At 32.0% G+C, this 18,393-nt stretch overlaps 2 protein-coding genes and 1 pseudogene across 3 annotated transcripts in view; all 3 read left to right on the plus strand.

Moving 5' to 3' along the window:
• Positions 1–18,393, plus strand: part of Polr2I (RNA polymerase II subunit RpII15) — a 566,921-nt gene that overhangs the window by 220,214 nt on the left and 328,314 nt on the right. The window lies entirely within an intron of this gene.
• Positions 1–18,393, plus strand: part of LOC121124046 (uncharacterized) — a 105,624-nt gene that overhangs the window by 84,859 nt on the left and 2,372 nt on the right. The window lies entirely within an intron of this gene.
• On the plus strand, positions 16,586–17,657 carry LOC139906269 (26S proteasome non-ATPase regulatory subunit 8 pseudogene; annotated as a pseudogene).

The raw sequence follows: 18,393 nt of genomic DNA on the forward strand, positions 1-18,393 counted from the left end.
TCTCGACGTTGTATGTTCATGAAAATTTACAAATGTTAGTATGTACAGAGGCGTTAATGTATATTGAATTAATTAGTTCAAAACGAAGTTAACCCTCTTCTTGATAATGCGATTAGCTTTACTGAATTTTTGTAATCCTTTTAATAATATTTATTACATAGTATGTGGGATTACTTAAGTTTCATTTATTTTTCTATATCTTTTAACTTTCCTATCATACAATAGCTGATGTGTCTTCGTTTTTATACTTAGTAAAACATTACAGTAAAAGTCATATACTGTACTTGACCGTGTATAATTTTGAGTTCCGATGTAAATTGTGGGATTTTTAATTGGCCGCCGCTTCTTTAGAATTGGTAATCTGAAGAGTGACTTTTCTTTTCCTCAGCTATCTTCAATTTTATGTAACTCCTGAGTAGTTAACTTCCTTCTCTATTACATTCAAGTATACTCAAAACCTGAATGAACATTCGTGTGTGGGCTTGAAAGATGGAAAATAACAATGAAGAATTGTTGGGGAGTTATAATTGTAAATCCTTGTTGGACTCACAGTAGAATTGAGGATCAACATAGGAATAATTCTTGCCTATTTCCTCTCTCTCCGTCTCTTGTCATAGCTGATTAGAGCTGATCTAATGAAACGTCATGACAGCTAAGCTTTTTTCCTCAAAATATTATTCAATATCTCGGGGTTACGATGGTTAATAGAAATACAAGGTTATACCATAATGCGTGTACACATTGATATTTGACTCCCACCCCGCTTTTAATATTGACGTCATAGTGTATGAGTGGTTGCGTGTTTTCTCAAAATCTGCCTGTCATGCTCAGCAGTCCGTATAATACATCAGATTGAAAATTATAGCAATCCCAATTACATGATGGTCTAATCTTGTATTTCTATTAACCTTGTGGGTTACCATGTTGATTTTCCGTTTCTTTTTTTAACATACCCAAAATATCCATGAATTTCATCACTAATTATGAGAGTGGCAAATTTTAGCATGACACTTTAATCAGTGCTGAAAAATATTTTTACAATGATATGATGTGGGTATAGAGCGTTTTCATCAACGTCATAATTAAAGGATACGTACGCTATATTGGGGGCTCAATGTTAATATTTTACTTATGTAAAATGAATAAACTTTTTTAAATTTTAGGCGGAGGTTTTGTACTCTACTGAGTACCCATTCTAGTTTTATTTGTAATAGCTAATTATTATCTATGAAAATAAAATTAGATAACGATGTAATAGCATTAAAACATTAAATAGTTCTTTTGTTCCTTGGTTCCATTTTTACATCCAATAGTTCACAATTTTCTTTAAAAAATAAGGAAAAAAGCCTCTTATTAATACAAAACTTTATTGGTCAGCCATCAAAAATGGCCGACATCAACAATGCTAACATCATTTACAAACACTTTATAATAAGAATTACATATTATATCATATAATCATGTTGTCATTCAAATATTTTCCCTTGTTACTTGCCTTGAATATATTTTTTTTTAAACTTGCATGAGTTAATAATAAAGATCTATTATTATTAGTTATATATTTTGGTTTGGTTTGTTAGATCGAACTGGTTTTTTTAAAGAAAATTAAATGTTGTCACTTTAATTGTGTATTTGATTTCTAGATTTGTTCCAAATCACCTTTTGTTGGAAAATATTAATTAAGTATGAAAATCTACTCTTTGCAGGGTTTATTTAATTGCCAAGTACAGGGCCAAGGAAAATGAACCAAATACCTATCCCTAAAGCTAAATACAAATAGTATTCAATTTAAACATAACTTGAATAACTAGGAGGGGGGAGAAAATAGCCTGGACTGCCAACAGACAATTACTCTCCGAAAAATGAAGAAGATTTTCTCAGCCCTAGAGATTTGTAAATTTAGACATGAAAACGAGTGGCAACTAATTTTTGATTTCGTTCTTGTAAATTCCTTTTTCAAGCTATCTGAACGAAACTTCACAAAAAGAATGGAACAAATATTACCTTACTTTTTTTTCTTTAGCCAAACTGAAAAAAAGTGTTGCCGATGTCGAACATTAGTATCAAAGTGATTTAAGTTTATTTCCAGTCACCTGTAATTGCGGGCAATAGGTTCTTAACTATTCAGTTTTGGATCTATGGTTGAAGACTATAGTCTCAACCAAAATATCTCACTAAATTATGACAAAAAATATCACTCATCAGGGACGTCCGCAGAGGGTGGGCTGTAGGAGCTGAAGTCACCCTCGAATTGACCAGGAGGGGAAAAATCGATCTCAGACAGATCCTTAACACTAGTACATATGATGATAAGTTGTAATTGGCGCCAATGGTAAAAATGAGATTTTCTTTGCCAATCTTTTTCTTTTATGGTGTTCATATCTATTAAAATTACCCACGCAGATTTAGCTCATATATTTATTCATAAGAAAAGAAATAAATGACACCCATAAAAGGGGATCCTTCTTTAAAAAAAATAGAAATATACCATTTGACACTTTTTATTATTATAAATTACATACTACAGAATATGTATTTTAAAGTTGTCAAAACACAGCTATTCTAAAATGGTATCTCAGGAAGTGAATGTTTTTCTGTCTGCGTAATAATGTGGCATATCAATACAAAAACAACCTAGATTACATTTTCTAAAAATTGAGTATGGATTGTATTTGTATTCTACGACGGATATTCATCCATTTCTATCAACAAATATTTATTATTAACCATTTAGGTGTGTCGCAGATTGCACTACTTAAAGTAGCTAAAATTGATGGATTTATTAGAAATAGGCAATATTGAGGCCTCTTATATGTCTATGAAATTTTGGGGTGTATATACCGTATTTTTGAAAAGTCTTGAAATGTTAATTAATAAAAATTGTGGAGGTTTTTTAAGCATTTTTTATAAACATCCGGCTCAAACTTCTGGCACAATAGTTTTAGAAATGAAGTCAGCTGTTTAAGTCAAATTAAATACTCTTCCGATGAAAATTGAAGCCAAAGGAAAGGAAGGTGCTGTTTAAATGACTTTCAATAAGTGTTGTCATATGACGTAAGCATTGTTGATGTTGGTTATCTTGAGGGCCAAAGCAATTAAGTATTCTTTGATTTGAAAACTGTTTGTTATTATTTTTGAAGGAAAATGATGACTTAATACAGTGTATTTAAATGTGTCAGTATGGGACCAACAAATGAAAGAACTTGAATCTTTACAATAGATCAAAAATATATACTTATTACTATTAATAAAATAAAGTTGCACTAGTGGGTATTTATAATAACATCAATTCTTGCTTCCTTCAATGGGAAATGATGTTTCCATTAAGAGAATTAGGGCATTTCATTATGTGACCATGCTATACAGAGTGCAACAAGGAAATTGTCTGCATCATTATTATTTTTATATATTTTCGCGCTAATCAAGGTTTCAGTTGACATCGTAAGCAATGTTCCGATACATGTGTTGTTTTTCTTGTGCATTATTTTAATTTGATCAAAATCGGACAAAAAATGAGTCAACAGAAATAAAAAAAGGGAAAGGTTTTCGGATCTTCTCGAGGCGGATGTTGATCCAAAAAGAATTTCAGACATTGTTGGCGTTGCTGTGAGGACAGTACGGAACATCAGGATGGCCAAAGAGAATGGAAAAGGAGTTAAATGGAAGGTAGGAAGTGGAGGAAATGGTTTGAAGCGAGATGAAACATTTATCAACTCCCTCAAGGAAGATCCAACCGCATCAATGCACCGCTTAGCCGAGGAGTTCAACGTGGACGAGATCACCATCAGGAGGGGAGTTCATGATGATCTCAGCCTTAAAAGGACTCCAAAATCCATAATTACTTGAAGAGTCAGCCGTAGACTGTGAAGATCTTAGCAGACAAGAAGATCTTCACCCAGGTTTTGACCCGCAGAAACGACATCACCTGAAGAAGTCTATGGCTCTGTCAAAACAAAATATTCGGCACAAAAAAATATACTTGGGAGTCGTGGCCTCTGATAGGAAGAAAATGTATACCTTCTTCTTCAAGCCCAAATAGAAAATCGGGGCAGAGGACTATGTCCTGAGGTGGAAAATATTCCTAAGAACAACTATGTGTGGACCCAAGATGGTACCTCCCGACATACGGCCTTTAAGACAAAGAACTTCTGCAATGAGTACTTTGTTTACTTCTGGGACAACACGTTATGCCTCTCTTCCAGTCCTTATCTCAATCCCCTCTGCTTCAGTGTGTGGAGCGTCTTAGAGAGCAAGTTTGGGAAGACAATTTAAAAAAAGTGAATGTGACTTTAGATTAGGTTTAGATAAGAGTTAAAGTACTTCCTGGGTCTTCAAATATTTATATACATTTTTTTTTAAAATATGCTATTATACCAATGTATATATTTTTTTAAGGAGAGAATATCTAAGTATTGAGTAAGTAGGTAAGTGTCTTTATAAAAATGAAGGGTAGCACCAAGGATTTGTTGGGGTACTAATCTTCTATATTATAAAAGCAACATTTGTCAACACCTAATAACTCCGGGAAATACGGGGTACTACCAATATTTATATTATATATCATAGTCTAATATACATTAAAAATTTGTCATTTGATCGAAATGTATAACTAAACTACTTAAATAAGAATTTATAAACTATTATATTAGCAAGGACCATATTTTTACCTCATATTGTCCTACTTTTCTTGTTACTAATCAATCTAAAAGAAACATGAGCCTTGTTTATTTATATACTCAGAGAATGGTGCAGTCTTGTGGCAAAATAATAAATATAACTCCCTTAATGATAATATTATTTAATAAAAAATTGCAACTATATATATTCCTCATATAGATGGCGCCGCCAAAATTATTTTAAGTATGCGCCCTTTTTTAAACAACAACCTACAGACTGTCACACCACGTAGTGGATAATATATACGAGGTTCGGAAGCAAAATGTGAACTGAATGACTGATTTTTGACTAAAAATGTTATTTATTGATAAATAATTTTGAAATTTTTTAGCAAAACTTTGAGACACGAACTTTGTGAATATGTTCACTCAATTTGGCCGCCCTCAGCAGCAATCACAGCCTCCACACAGAAACGGAAAACCTTCAGGAGTTCATGATGATGATGATTTAAGAGACTTATAATGGTTGCGATATGTCCTTTGTCATCTATAAAATATACCAATTTATCATTCTTTAATTGTAATGATCAATTTTGGCTACTTTAAGTGCAATTTGAGGTACATCCAAAGGGTTGATAAGAATAATTTGTATATAAAAATTGGCGAACAATTGTCCAAGAATACAAATTTAATCCACACTAAATTTTAAGAATCATCATTCTAGCTTGATTTTGTGATGACCGGACACATATATCATTATAATTAATGTAAGGCGTCATTAGAAGCTAATACATAGATATTTATTTGCGGTCAATCTTTTTACATTACGTGTCCATAAAATGAGACAGATACTAAAAAATTGTAATTTATCATGAATAATCAATTAACTGATCTTTTTTTTATTTATACAACCTTATGTACCTTGCTTTGAGTGCTCAAAATGAGGAAGTAAAAGACTCAAAAATTCACCCCGTCATATATTTTATTATTGTTTTTATATGTCTACGTTAGGGTGGGTCTAATTGTGTACTCAAGAGGTTCAAGAGATGTTTCTGCTAATTAATTTTTTGACTAACAAACAATTATTTCATATAAAATATAAATAAAAACCGTTAAATTCAAAAAAATATTTTCTTTGCATGTTTTTCAACCTTTTTTAAAGGAGATTAATTGGTTTACAGAAAAAAAAAAAAAGGGAATAAGACAAAGTAGTTTTGAAAATAATATTAAAGTTGAGCCATATACTTCAAGAAACCTGTAAGTGAAGGCTTCAGTGTGCCCACTTCAAAAGGGCCTTAATAACTGACAATTACTACAATGACATGACATAAGATCTAAAGGCCAATTGTCGAACATCTATCATATTTTTATGAAAACAAAAGTATTTAATAGATTTAAACATATACCTAAATAAAAAAATCAAGCAATCGAAATTCATTAATCACAATTTTTGAAAATATTGAATTCCAATATCAAGCCTATTACATGCCTCTTTTTTAGGTAGAGATATACGTTTGACTATTTAGATGTAATGAAAAGGGGTTTTTGCCACAAAAATATGATAAATGGTCGACGACAAGTGGCTTTTGGACTAACAACTTATGTTATGTTATTGTAGTAATTTCTCAGCTCTTCTACCTCATTGTAACGGGCGTGCTTGAGCCTTCCCTTACAGGTTTCTCGTAGTATATGGTTGAGTGAACGACAGTTCAACTTGAATATTTTATCTTCTCTAGACCTTGTAATCAATCTCCTTTTAAAAAATGTGCAAAGATCAATGTTGTGCCCGTAGCGGTCTTACGGTTATAGCGGTTCTGGTTCTTGAACCGCTAGAACAGGAACCGACAAAGTCGAACCGAGACAGCTATATATTGCTCATCGGTCTCTGTTTTTGTGCTTTTGTTCCTATATAGAATATATAAAGAAAATAAAATATATATTATATGAAATAAATCGGATTTAATCAATAAGTGGATTTTCTTACTTTTTTTGTGCAATTGTTGCGTTTTCCAATGATTTTTATACGTCGCCAGGGTGATGGAGTTGTATCTGAGTTCCAAATAGCTATGGACTTCTTATAGATCTGGAAAAGTGGTTTTAAGTACAATACAATGTAAATACAAGAGGGAAAGGATAAATTATTTATCTAATTCAATACTAAGCTTGTATACTATCATACATATATTATTAAGCCAGGGTTCCCCAAAATTCACTATACCCAGCTACCCCTTAAACATTTTAATCTGGTACCCCCTGTATTCAAGTTTTGAGGGTCCCTGGTGGAACTGGGTGCATTCCACTCTCTGTGTATAGGGTATCTACGGTCCTGTGTGTATCTAATATCATGTCCTGGGCCGAATTTTCTAGTGATTCTTGTTTTAAGTCCCTGTTACCAACCTGAGCATGGTTAAAAAAGAACCGAGACCGAACCCGTTGAAATGAAAGGTCCGAAACCAGGACCGATAGACCCCCTGAACCTGAATGGGGCACAACCTTGGCAAAGATACCTAACATCATGAAGCTGAAGAGTTCGAAATTAAATTTAAATTCCTTAATGTTGGGGAAACGTGGGGAAAACCTACTCTAGCATAATTATTAAGTCAAAATATCCACGAAGCAAAATAGTTTAAGGCAAAATTATATAGGCTAAAACTCTCAAGGGCAACCATTAAATATGAATCAAAGTCAAAAATATTTTGCAGAGCAAAGTTTTATTATGAAAGGAACAAAATGGAAGGGGGTAACATGAATTTTTATGGGCCACCCTAACCTTCAGATAAATAATACAAACCTACCTATCTTAGAATGTTTATTTATACAGATAATAATACGTATATTAAATGATTGTTTTGAACATTTCATCATTAAAATCGTGATGTCTTATATTCTCAAAGACTCTCAAGTCGTTAATGAAACGTATATCCAGAGGGATTCCTGGATTCTACCCACATAATATTTATCTAATTATATTTTTTATACAATATATAGTGTTGTGTCATTCCTTTTCTATTCGATCCAGTCCAGTCTTCGGAACGCTCCTATCAGTACTTGGCACGGGTAATGAAAAGTTGTGCTGGAGTATAAATAATAAAATAAATGTAGGCAGAGTATCAACAAGATCAACGAAGGGCAACTTGAAATTGTCCTCATACATAAAGATCCCATAGCACCTTTTGTCCGAGATCATTTAGTACTCTTATTAATAGAACTGATTTAAAAATAAAATAATAAATTTGAGTGACGTCTTCAAGTACCGAACTTTATGTATAAGTTTTAGGACTGAATTAGACCGGACTGAGACTGAACTGGACAAGATTGCAGTCTTCAGTCCTAAATTAGGAATGAACACACCATAAACTACTAGGTCTTGTGGGACTCAAAGTAGGATTAATGATGGACGTCGGAGTAATTCTTGCCTATGTCCTTGTTTATTTGGGCTTCGGTATGAAATCCTCAACTCCTCTGAGACCGAAATCATTTTTAAAGTGTAACTAATTGGGAAGTTCTGTGAGGATTGATCTTAAAGAAAAATTCGACTTATATTGCACAGCGATAACACATTGAACTCACGGACTCAGTGACATATTCGTTCGCAAGGTTAGGAGGGAATTTAAGGCCTCTACAGGTGATTTTGAGGTAATCAAACCTCCTGCAACACCATAGACGAACTTATCAGTCAGATCAAGAAGGAACTCCTGTATTTGCCAAGGGGACCAAGTGGCGAAGGCCAGATCGCACTTTTGGCCTCGTATAGACAGAAAGTGAGGCTGGAGATGATTTTATTGAATAAAATATATCAAAATATATCAAGCTGTTGGAATCTAGTTTTATTTTTTTAATCTGATAAGTGCTTGAAGAGAAAATTGTGTTGGGAAAAGTAATAGATAGCTTATGGATCCTGTAAAAGGAGTAACGAGCCAGTCATTCAAAATGATAGGACTGCTTTTTTAACAGACTAGACCGACACAAACCTATGTCTATAATGCAATTAGGTGCTGAATATAAATTTGTTTGTCTTTTGAAATGATCGATGTATCTTGCATAATTACATATTAGGCACATTTGAATTGATTGTACCATCAATAAAATAAATTATCATTTTCAAAAAATAAAATCAGTAACTGTAAACCATTGTGTGGAAATAGAGGTGAAAAAAGAAGACTGTAAAATTACTCTATTTACATTCTTTATATTCTGTCTAATAAAATATACAGCTTGAATATGTGGAAGCAGGTTTTGTTGTAAATGGGGCTGTGTGATAATGACGTACCTTGAGGTTTGTAAATCTATTTTCTTTCAATAACATGGCCGAAATAGAAGCAAAAAGAAAACTGGGGTTGAAATGGTCTTATGCGGATATCAGCATGGATTTTTTCATCAACAGAACGTCAGTTTACTGGATTATAAGGTACAAAAAAATGAGTCGCAATGTTTCTAGAATGCCTGGCCAAAAAAAAAGAGGAATATTCGCACTAAGACTGTCGTGAAGGTAATCAAAGACCAAATTGTACGAAATTCCCACTGTAAGAGCAAAGCGATTGCTAGGAACATGGTTCTTAGAGCAGATTGTTTTTAAACTTTTTTCGAATTTCAATTAGGATTAGTTTGGAAGTTTATATTTGGTAAGGAAATACCCTAAGTAAAATTTTATTTTCTTATGATCCCATCTTTAGGTAGCACATCTACCTCTAAGTTTGAATGGATACAAAAGTGTTTTACTTAGTCAATTAAGATTAAAATATACCAATAATGATTATTTTGCATTCATTAATTATGCTAAACATTATTCTAACCTATAAAAAGATTAATAAACTTTTTTTCTGGAGCGTCCCTATGGATAAAAAAAGAAGAGAATAACATAAGATAAATTTGATCTTTCCTTTCTGAAAATCTAAAGAAAATGAGGAGCACAATACGGGAATTGTCAAATTTTCCCAACTTTTTTTTATCTTTTTCCTCAATAACAAAAGTTTAGTAGAAAAAAAAACTTTTTAAAATTTTTATTGGTTAGAAAAATGTATATCAAAACTATTTCATGCAAAATAACTAAAATTGCATTCTTAGTATCTATATTCACAAACTAAATATTTTTGTTTCATATTTTGATAATTTGATCAAGATATGGGACATCAAGATGATAGGGCAATGAAATTTTGGATAGGTTATTTGCATACTATATGACAACTTTTCCGCACAACCCGTAATCGAAATTGATAAAACAACATGAAAATCCAATCGCTATAATGTGTATATTAGCAGCAACCATGAATAGGATCATACTTGATCTAAGTCAAGTGCTAAAAGGAAAATATATTTGATTAATGACAATACATAGGAGAAAAGGCTGCTCGCCGGATAAAAATATCTCCTCAACCTCATGAAAGGATGTCCACTAGTGATTTTTATTCAAGGTTAACAGACAGAGACACCCAGCAGCCGGACAAGTAGCAAAAGTTTTGAGACTTAAATGAACGAATTAAACACTTACTTCAACTTTATATTCCTATAATATCCCAAACAATTTTATATGTATAATTTATAATAAGTAGAATTAATCTTGAACATGAGCACCAAAGGGAGTAATAAGGCGGAAGCAGAATAAGCTGAAGGTGCTTTTAATGTAGGTCAATGACATGGCACCCAACTGCTTCTTGACATAGTCTTTTAAGGCCTCAACATTTTAGTGTCAGATTCTGCAGGACCGGGACAAGAATAATGAACATGGCCTTCATCATCTATTCGGCCGCGTGTCGAAGCTTGTGAAGGAGTACATATTGAATACAAAATAAATCTTAATATACCATTTCAGTATATCACTAATCAGTTTGGAGTTGTCTTTTCTTGATTCCATTTAAATCACATTTATAGTCACGCTACTTTAAGTTTTGGGTCTGTATCGTTAGATAATGAGTAAATATTACTTTTTTTAACAATACATATACTCAGAATGTAAACAGGACTCTAAATATGTGCAATCAAAATCTTATTTATTATGAAGTCTAATGTAATAAGGAGCTTTGATGATGACGAAACTAATTGCATTACATTGAGCCGATAATGGCTCAACTAAGTACATAACATTATTGTACAATTTTTTTTTAACTATTCCGTTGAGAATGTGAGTATATATTCTAGAAGGCATCGCATGACACAAAAATTGGGTTTCCTATCCTCAAGAGACTTAATTAGTTTTAGAAATGCATTTTTTTATTATCCTAGTTTTTATGCGAAATCTAATGACGTACCTATGTATAAAGCAACTAGGGTTCCTCTCCCGGGATCTCGTTTTTCCGGGATTTCTTGGGCCTACAGGAACTTATCCATTTAATTTTTATATAAGATTAGCTTAATTTAATAATCTATGTATTAAATGTGAGTGTATTTGTGTGGGTCCGGGAATAACAACCAACCCAATAAATGGAGTTTCTTTAATTTTTTCATGTAAGATTTTAAGGCTCAAGAAATGGTTTTAGTGCCAACTTTTTTACTGACCTTAAAATAGTATTTTCTTAAAAACGATTTTTATGACAGACAAACTACTTAAGAATTATTTTTCCTCCATATTGGTATGTATCTTTACACAATTTTTTAAGGGATGATATAGAGGAGAAAATTTTTTTAATATGACGCACTGAGCTTTAACTAGACGCGCTCATTGCTACAATGTTATTTTTAGATCATCCAGTTCTAAGATATCATTTTCAAACTCACAAAGTAGTCTTCCACAGACTAACACATTCCAAAGGAAGTGGGCCGTGCCAACTATGATGTCTTGCCTAATATACTCAAGCTTATAAATTCTACAAAAGGCGACCATTTTGAATAATTATTTTACCATTTATTGCTATGATCTGGAGTAGTATTTATGCAGATTTTTCAGTTTCTAACTATATAAATAAAAACTTTATATGCGATTATTCATTTTACAGTATTTAAGGTCCACCTTGTAGATTAAAGGGCCTCCAATAAAACGTACAAATTATTACCGGCATTCCAATCAAAGGCAATTTTCCAGGAAATGAGAAACCCTAGTACCTACCTATAAAATGACTATATTCATTATATATATATTATTCATATATATATATGTTTGCACACTTATGTATATAGTTTTTATGGCCTTCTTTTAAAGTTGAAATGATTTTTTTACATATATGTATATTAATATTATATACCTATTTGAACATGTAACACCTTGAATGTTCATGCAAAAAGTCTTTTTGTTGAGGAAATTTTATTTTAAATTAAATTACCTTACAAGGTTTTGTCTTGCACCAATATAACTTCTGCATGTTCTCTGTATATTAGGTGGTGAAAGGTACGCTGTGCATGATTCAAGTCTTTGTTTTTAGTGCATAGTATATTAGCATACATAAATATTTTTACTCGTGTTAGGATTTGAAAGTCCTCGAAAGAACTGAGACCCTTATGATTTTTAGTGGCCCTACCTAATTTGAACCTTTAAAGTAGATTGGTTGGACCTGGTCTCAAAGAAAAGTTCACTCTATATATGTTCCAAAGAAAAATTTGGTTTTTGATTGGTCTCGTGTAATATTCGGTCTAGAGCTACTCTTGAGATGAATTGTTGTGGGCGTCGGTTGATTTTCAAAGGTGTGATCATTGACAAAAATAACCTCATAATATTCTACATCATAATCTTGAATGTGTTGCATTAATCCTATTATATGCATAACTCATAAATCAGGAGTAGGTAGGGAGAAAGTATGTCCATAGATTGAGACCGAAAATATTTGTTTCAGGATTAGAAACTGATGAAATATCAATCTACGGTCCCCTCTTTGACGTTATATGACATATGGAATAACAATGAAAGCAAATTGTTCAAGCTTTTGAGTTAACTAAACATCTTCAAATGTATTATTTTCTAAATGAAAAAATTAATTCGGTCTATTGTTGTTTCCAAAAAAGTTTGAAGTAGATAGAGACGTACTGTTGGTACTATTATTGACTTAAGATTGCAAAAACCTTATATTTTGTAATGAACTCTACAGGAGTAACCTTGTGTGTATACAGGGTGTAGATCAAATCGGCTCATTTTTCAAAAAAAAAATCTCACTGAGGCTACATTTGTCATCAGATTTACTTGAAAATTGGCATGAATGGGACATATTATATAAAATAAGTAATTTGATATATTTGCATCTAGCATTAATTACGACCTGTATGTGAAGCTGGAAGGAAGAGAAGGCACGAGATAGTTTCTTGGTATGCTAGCCAATGTATTGTAGTATGCTAGTATGTCTTCCAAATAGAGGTTATTAGAAAGTATTTGATGGTTTGAAATGTTCGAATTGTTTTAGATTCAAAATACCTCAAGACAAAATAATTCATCGGATTAAGATCTTGACTACTGAAGGGCCATCATATTTTCTTACCAATGAAGTCTTAGCAGTACTCAGTCAGCCACTTCAGGGACCGGTCCGAGACATAATAAGGTGTTGAATCTTGTCACAACCCTTGCCAATCTCCAGCGATTATATGGATCCAAGGCAGCTCAATTTCCTCCTTCACCTTCAGATTGATGAATTCGCTTGTCCCAACTCTCCTGGTGGACTTTTTTTGCAGCTAATGACGGTCCTGGGATCACCAATCTCCAGAAGAGCCTTATAATTTTTTTGTAGGATACGGAGTGGGACGCCACTCACATTTGAGACCTCCATATTTGTTGGTTGTGGAAAAAAATCATCGTCACAGTGGAAGTCTGTTCCTCTTCTATAAATGACATCTTCTTTATATCTGAAGTAGCTGTCACCATGATGACTAAAACTTCACTAAAGTTTGTTGATACACTGCTTTAAAAAAAAAAATCCTAACATCGTGCATCATATCAAAATCGCCGGGGATTTTATCTTAACACCCTTTTCCTATCTTAACAACAAATCCGATTGAAAGTATGTTTTCAACTTTTATTTAATAACAACAATTGGTATGTATGTTTGTATTTATTCCTGGGGTATGTATTTTCCTCAAGGGCCCATCCCCCTCCTCTTACGCAATACTCATTAAATACAAACACAAATTTAAATAGATTATAATAAATGTGGCTCGAGGATTTCATTCATATCCGTGTTGGAATCAACATGGATATATGTATTGTACATACATAAAATCAACCAAAATAAAAACATCTCCTTAGTCCTTTCAAGCATTTTGATGGATGAGGTTGTTGAATGCACTTGAGTAAACATTCTCATGAAAACAAGAGATCTTTATGTTTCTTTTGAAGGAGGAGAGGCCCTTAGATATTATGTGTATTATGCATGTATATTATGATAAGATATTGAAGGGCTCCTACTTATTTTTGAATCACCACACACTTACATGTTGTAGCATGAAGTACATATTTGGTGCATCAACATAAACCAGGGGCGTCTACAGGAGATAGGCTAGAGGGGCTGTACCCCTCCCCAAAAAAAAAAAAAATGAAAGAATTTTATATTTGTAATATGACTTTTTAAATTTCTTGTAAAGAGCTTTGGATTTATGAATTTAATTCTCCAAAATATAACATTTTAAATTTTTTTCAAAATTTTTTCAAAATAATTTTGTGTCTATAGCTGCGAATTTTTGAAATTTTTTAAAGAATTTTTTTGTTATTTTATTCTTGCTTGTTTATGTATTAATGGGTCACATAAATCTTTTGGTATATCCCACTTGTACATATTTATTTCTATTCAATCTATCTTATAATTCAATGCATAATTATTATTTAAACCACTTATGTAGCTAAACTATACATATCTACGTACACATTTGCAAAATAATTAAGGTGCAGATAAGTGCCAAGATCTCTGACTTTTAAAGAACTTGTATTTCCAAGAACAATAACTGACGCTGGGAAGAGGAGAGAAGGATCCTATATTGTACACAATCTGCTTCCTCTCCGCTAATCCGTGTTTTCAACGTTGATTGGTTGAATTAAAATAAGTTCTTGTTTAGTTGTGAACAATTCCTAACTATCACTGAACAATATTTCCGTAGTTCTGATCCACAGTCTGAGATGCCCTGAAATATCGTTCCAAATCTGTCTTCAGAAAAAATCCCTCTAGACTGAACCGAAGGAAATAAGTCTCAAGCCGTGTCTCATCACTAGTAGATCAGGGGCTTGCACAGGGGGTGGGATGAAGAGATTATTTTATTTTCGATAGCTATGAAATTTTGATTAATTTTCAAAGTAATAAAGTATTTGAAATTTACTTTTTGATTTAAAATTATTGTATAAAAATTTTATTTTCTATGAATACGTGTAGATTATTGATTTTTTTCCCCCCTTCAAATTTAATTTTTTGTGAATAGCTATGGATTTTTTTTTTTAATTCCAAAAAATATAATTTTTTAAATTTTTTTCCTTAAAATTTAATTTGTGTAAATAGCTATGGATTTTTGAAAAAAAATTCAAATATTAATTTTTTTGGACACTCCCATGTTATTTACCTTTCTACAGATTAATTTATAAGTATGTTTATAGACATACAATATAATTAATAGTATTATTGTAATTTTTGGGGGGAAAAACTTTAAAGTTAATTATTTGAATTATAATGTTATTCAAATAAATATTTGTGTGCAACCTTCAATAGTTATTATTTTAAACTTGAATTTGTTAATTATTATTTGCATAAATTATATAGAGGTATACATCTTAAATCGTGATAAAAGTTTAGGATTATAGTCTTTTAAATATAGTAATGATCATTATGAGTTCTATTGCCAAAATAATACAATCTAGGCAGGCCACCTAAACACGTTTTATTTTCAATCTATTTAATGATATGTGGTGCCTGAACCTAAAAACAATCTTGCACAAATATCAAAAGAGGAAAAAATTGTAATTTATTTTTTACTTCACATACCAGGGTGCTCTGAAAAGTTTCAGGCCAAACAAAGATACAATATCTTTTTTACGAATTTTTGTCAACTTAAATCTTCTTTCGTTTTTTGGCTTATACTCCGAGTTGGGTTCACTTAAACACGTCAAATTTTATAGCAAAAAGTCTTTACATGTCTGCTATCGTTTGAACCTATTTAAAAGTTACACTTTCAAAGAAAAAAAAATCAATTTCCGAAACTTAATATAGACCTCGTTGTTTGTTAACACAAGTTATTCATAAACTTTATCTTAGATTTGAATTTTTATTTGTTTCCATTTTGTAAACAATGGTATTATAAAAGAATCGCTCTACCTCCGCCATCAATTAATGTAAATTTGAAATCGATAGAGTTTATGAGAGATATTTATTTAAATAAAATATCTTTGTTCAAATTTTTAGCAAAATCTCCTGGGTTTTAAATATATTATCATTAAAAAAATGAGGATCACTCTCCTGGACAGGGTTGAAACTAGAATTAGATTCGATTATTGTTCAAATTCGAAAAATACTCAACATAAGTAGTATCTTTTGAAAACTAGACATAGTTTGAACTCGAACAACAGACACTCGAGATATTTATATAAGTATCGAGGAATCAAGTATTTACTTATTTATTTTTGATATCAAGGAAATTCTAATAATTCCTCCGAAATACAAAGTTATAATTAACAATTCAAAATAAAATAAGGAGCCAAATTTACAAATATTTTGTATGTAATTATTCATGACAAAGGCTAAGAATGACGCCATAACCTACTTATTAATACAAGTTATAAGACCAGTCACACTCTTACAGATTATAACTGCCAGTTTTAGCTGCGCAGGCCAAGGTTCACGGAATATTCTTATGTTATAAACGTTACCTTTTATTGATATAATAAATATTTTGTGGACCTTGGAGTTATTTATTCATAACCAAACCCAAAACCGATTAAAGAAACTCGAAATACAATATGAGTACCATCACCCTACTTGAAGTCGACTCGAGCGAACTTGATAATTTTAATTCGAATCCAACTTTATTTGGAAAAACTTTTTGATTGACGATAAATTTTTTGAAGCTGGTTTGACTAAAATTATACCCAACAGTAGTTTTCACAAATTCCATTTGAATTCGATCCGTTTGAATTACAATCGTTCCCAAGTTAGAGCCCAAGAGACAAAGTGAACTAGTCCGGGAGGTATTGTTGAGAAAATCATGATGTCGATTTTGAAGTGTATAAGCTGCAAATATGAGAACTTGGAAAGCGAGTGGAATTAGAAAATGAGACGGAATATGTAATTAGTGAGGAGTCTCTTGACAGAGCTCAAATTGGTACTCAATGAACTCTGTTTTCTCTGTACATAAAGTGATGAGCTCAAGAAGAAAGAGGTGGTTTTGGCATGGAATACCCTTGAGATTGGAGCTCAATACGGGGTGGAAACAAAGGATATTCCTACCTCCAAGCGATACATTGCCCAATTAAAGACCAACTACTCGGACTGCCCAGATTTGCCTGAATCATCTTTCAAACATAAACTTTTGGGTTTGAATATCCTTTGCTTCTTGAATGGATACACATTAGCGGATTCCATACAGAATTAGAACTTCTCTCCATCGAGGATATCTTGCATAATCCCAGCATCAGCAACCCCGTGGCTTTGGAACAGGATATTATGGTAGGAGCCTATAATAAGATTTGATTATGAAGGACAATGTTCCTTCAACTCGACACGCCTAATTCATTGATATTTTACTAAAAACTATTCGAAACGAAATAAGAAGCTCCTTGGAAAGTCTTATGAAAAAATTATCCCCTGAATGTAAAATAATGCTCTATCTTAATAATAAGAAAATGGATGGTTTCGTTAAGGAGCAGAATTGGTCCATTCAACCAGATAAATTTGCTTATTTCAAAACCACAGACAAAAACTCATGAAGCCAAAGTACGCACTTTAGAACTGTCCAAGAGGGCAATTATGTATACAAAGGAAATGAAAAAACAGTTAAAAAGTTTATATTTATGAATTAATGATTATTTTTTGGAGCTTATCATCCTTCGTTCTGTACATTTAATAATTAGTATCCAAGAAAAAAAGTTACAATTGTTCCTGTAGCCTTCAAAGGACGGATGCAACAGAAAAAAAAATCGAATTTGAGTGTTCACTGTGAATCAAAGACACCTCAAAACTGCATACATTTTGCAAAGGCTCTAATCCGTTTTTTAGACATTAAAAAAAAAACATCTTTCAAATAGTTTTTAACATAATCTCATTTAACAAAACAAATATCTTTGCCTTTTTTAAGTTTTTTTTCTTCTGAATTGCCATTAATTCTAACTTGGGAAAAAAATGTTGAATGAATCTGTTAACTATATGTAGTTCAGCAATAAATATTTATAATATTACATACACCAAGGCATAAAAAGTGTTTTTACGGAAATTAACTCATAAAAACTTTATTTCCAATGCATTTTCTACATTTACGACCTACTATGGTTATTTTCAAAAATAAATCTCACTTTAATTGTATGCAATGAAATTTAATCAAATAAATAGTGTGTATATATATATACATATACTATTAAAATTATAGAAAATATGACCTTAGACAAGAGAGAGACTTCTTATTGTTGCAATCTAAACTGATTTTTACTCTCCAAAGATATTATCATCATTCTTAAAGAAAGAACGGCGCTTGTATCTTAGGCATTGTAAAAAACAATGTCCAAAGTAAAATGGTAACCTTTACAATGTAAAGAATATTTTGGGGGAGTGAGGCTTAGCTGTACAATCAGCTTTGACGACGGAGGTAGGGGAGAGGGAAGTAAACAAGAAATACTCGGATGTCGATCCCCAATTCTACTCTGAGTCCAACAAGGACTTACAATTATAACTCTGCAACA

Source organism: Lepeophtheirus salmonis, chromosome 9 (assembly GCF_016086655.4).
Source record: "Lepeophtheirus salmonis chromosome 9, UVic_Lsal_1.4, whole genome shotgun sequence".
In the NCBI taxonomy this organism is placed as follows: domain Eukaryota; kingdom Metazoa; phylum Arthropoda; class Copepoda; order Siphonostomatoida; family Caligidae; genus Lepeophtheirus; species Lepeophtheirus salmonis.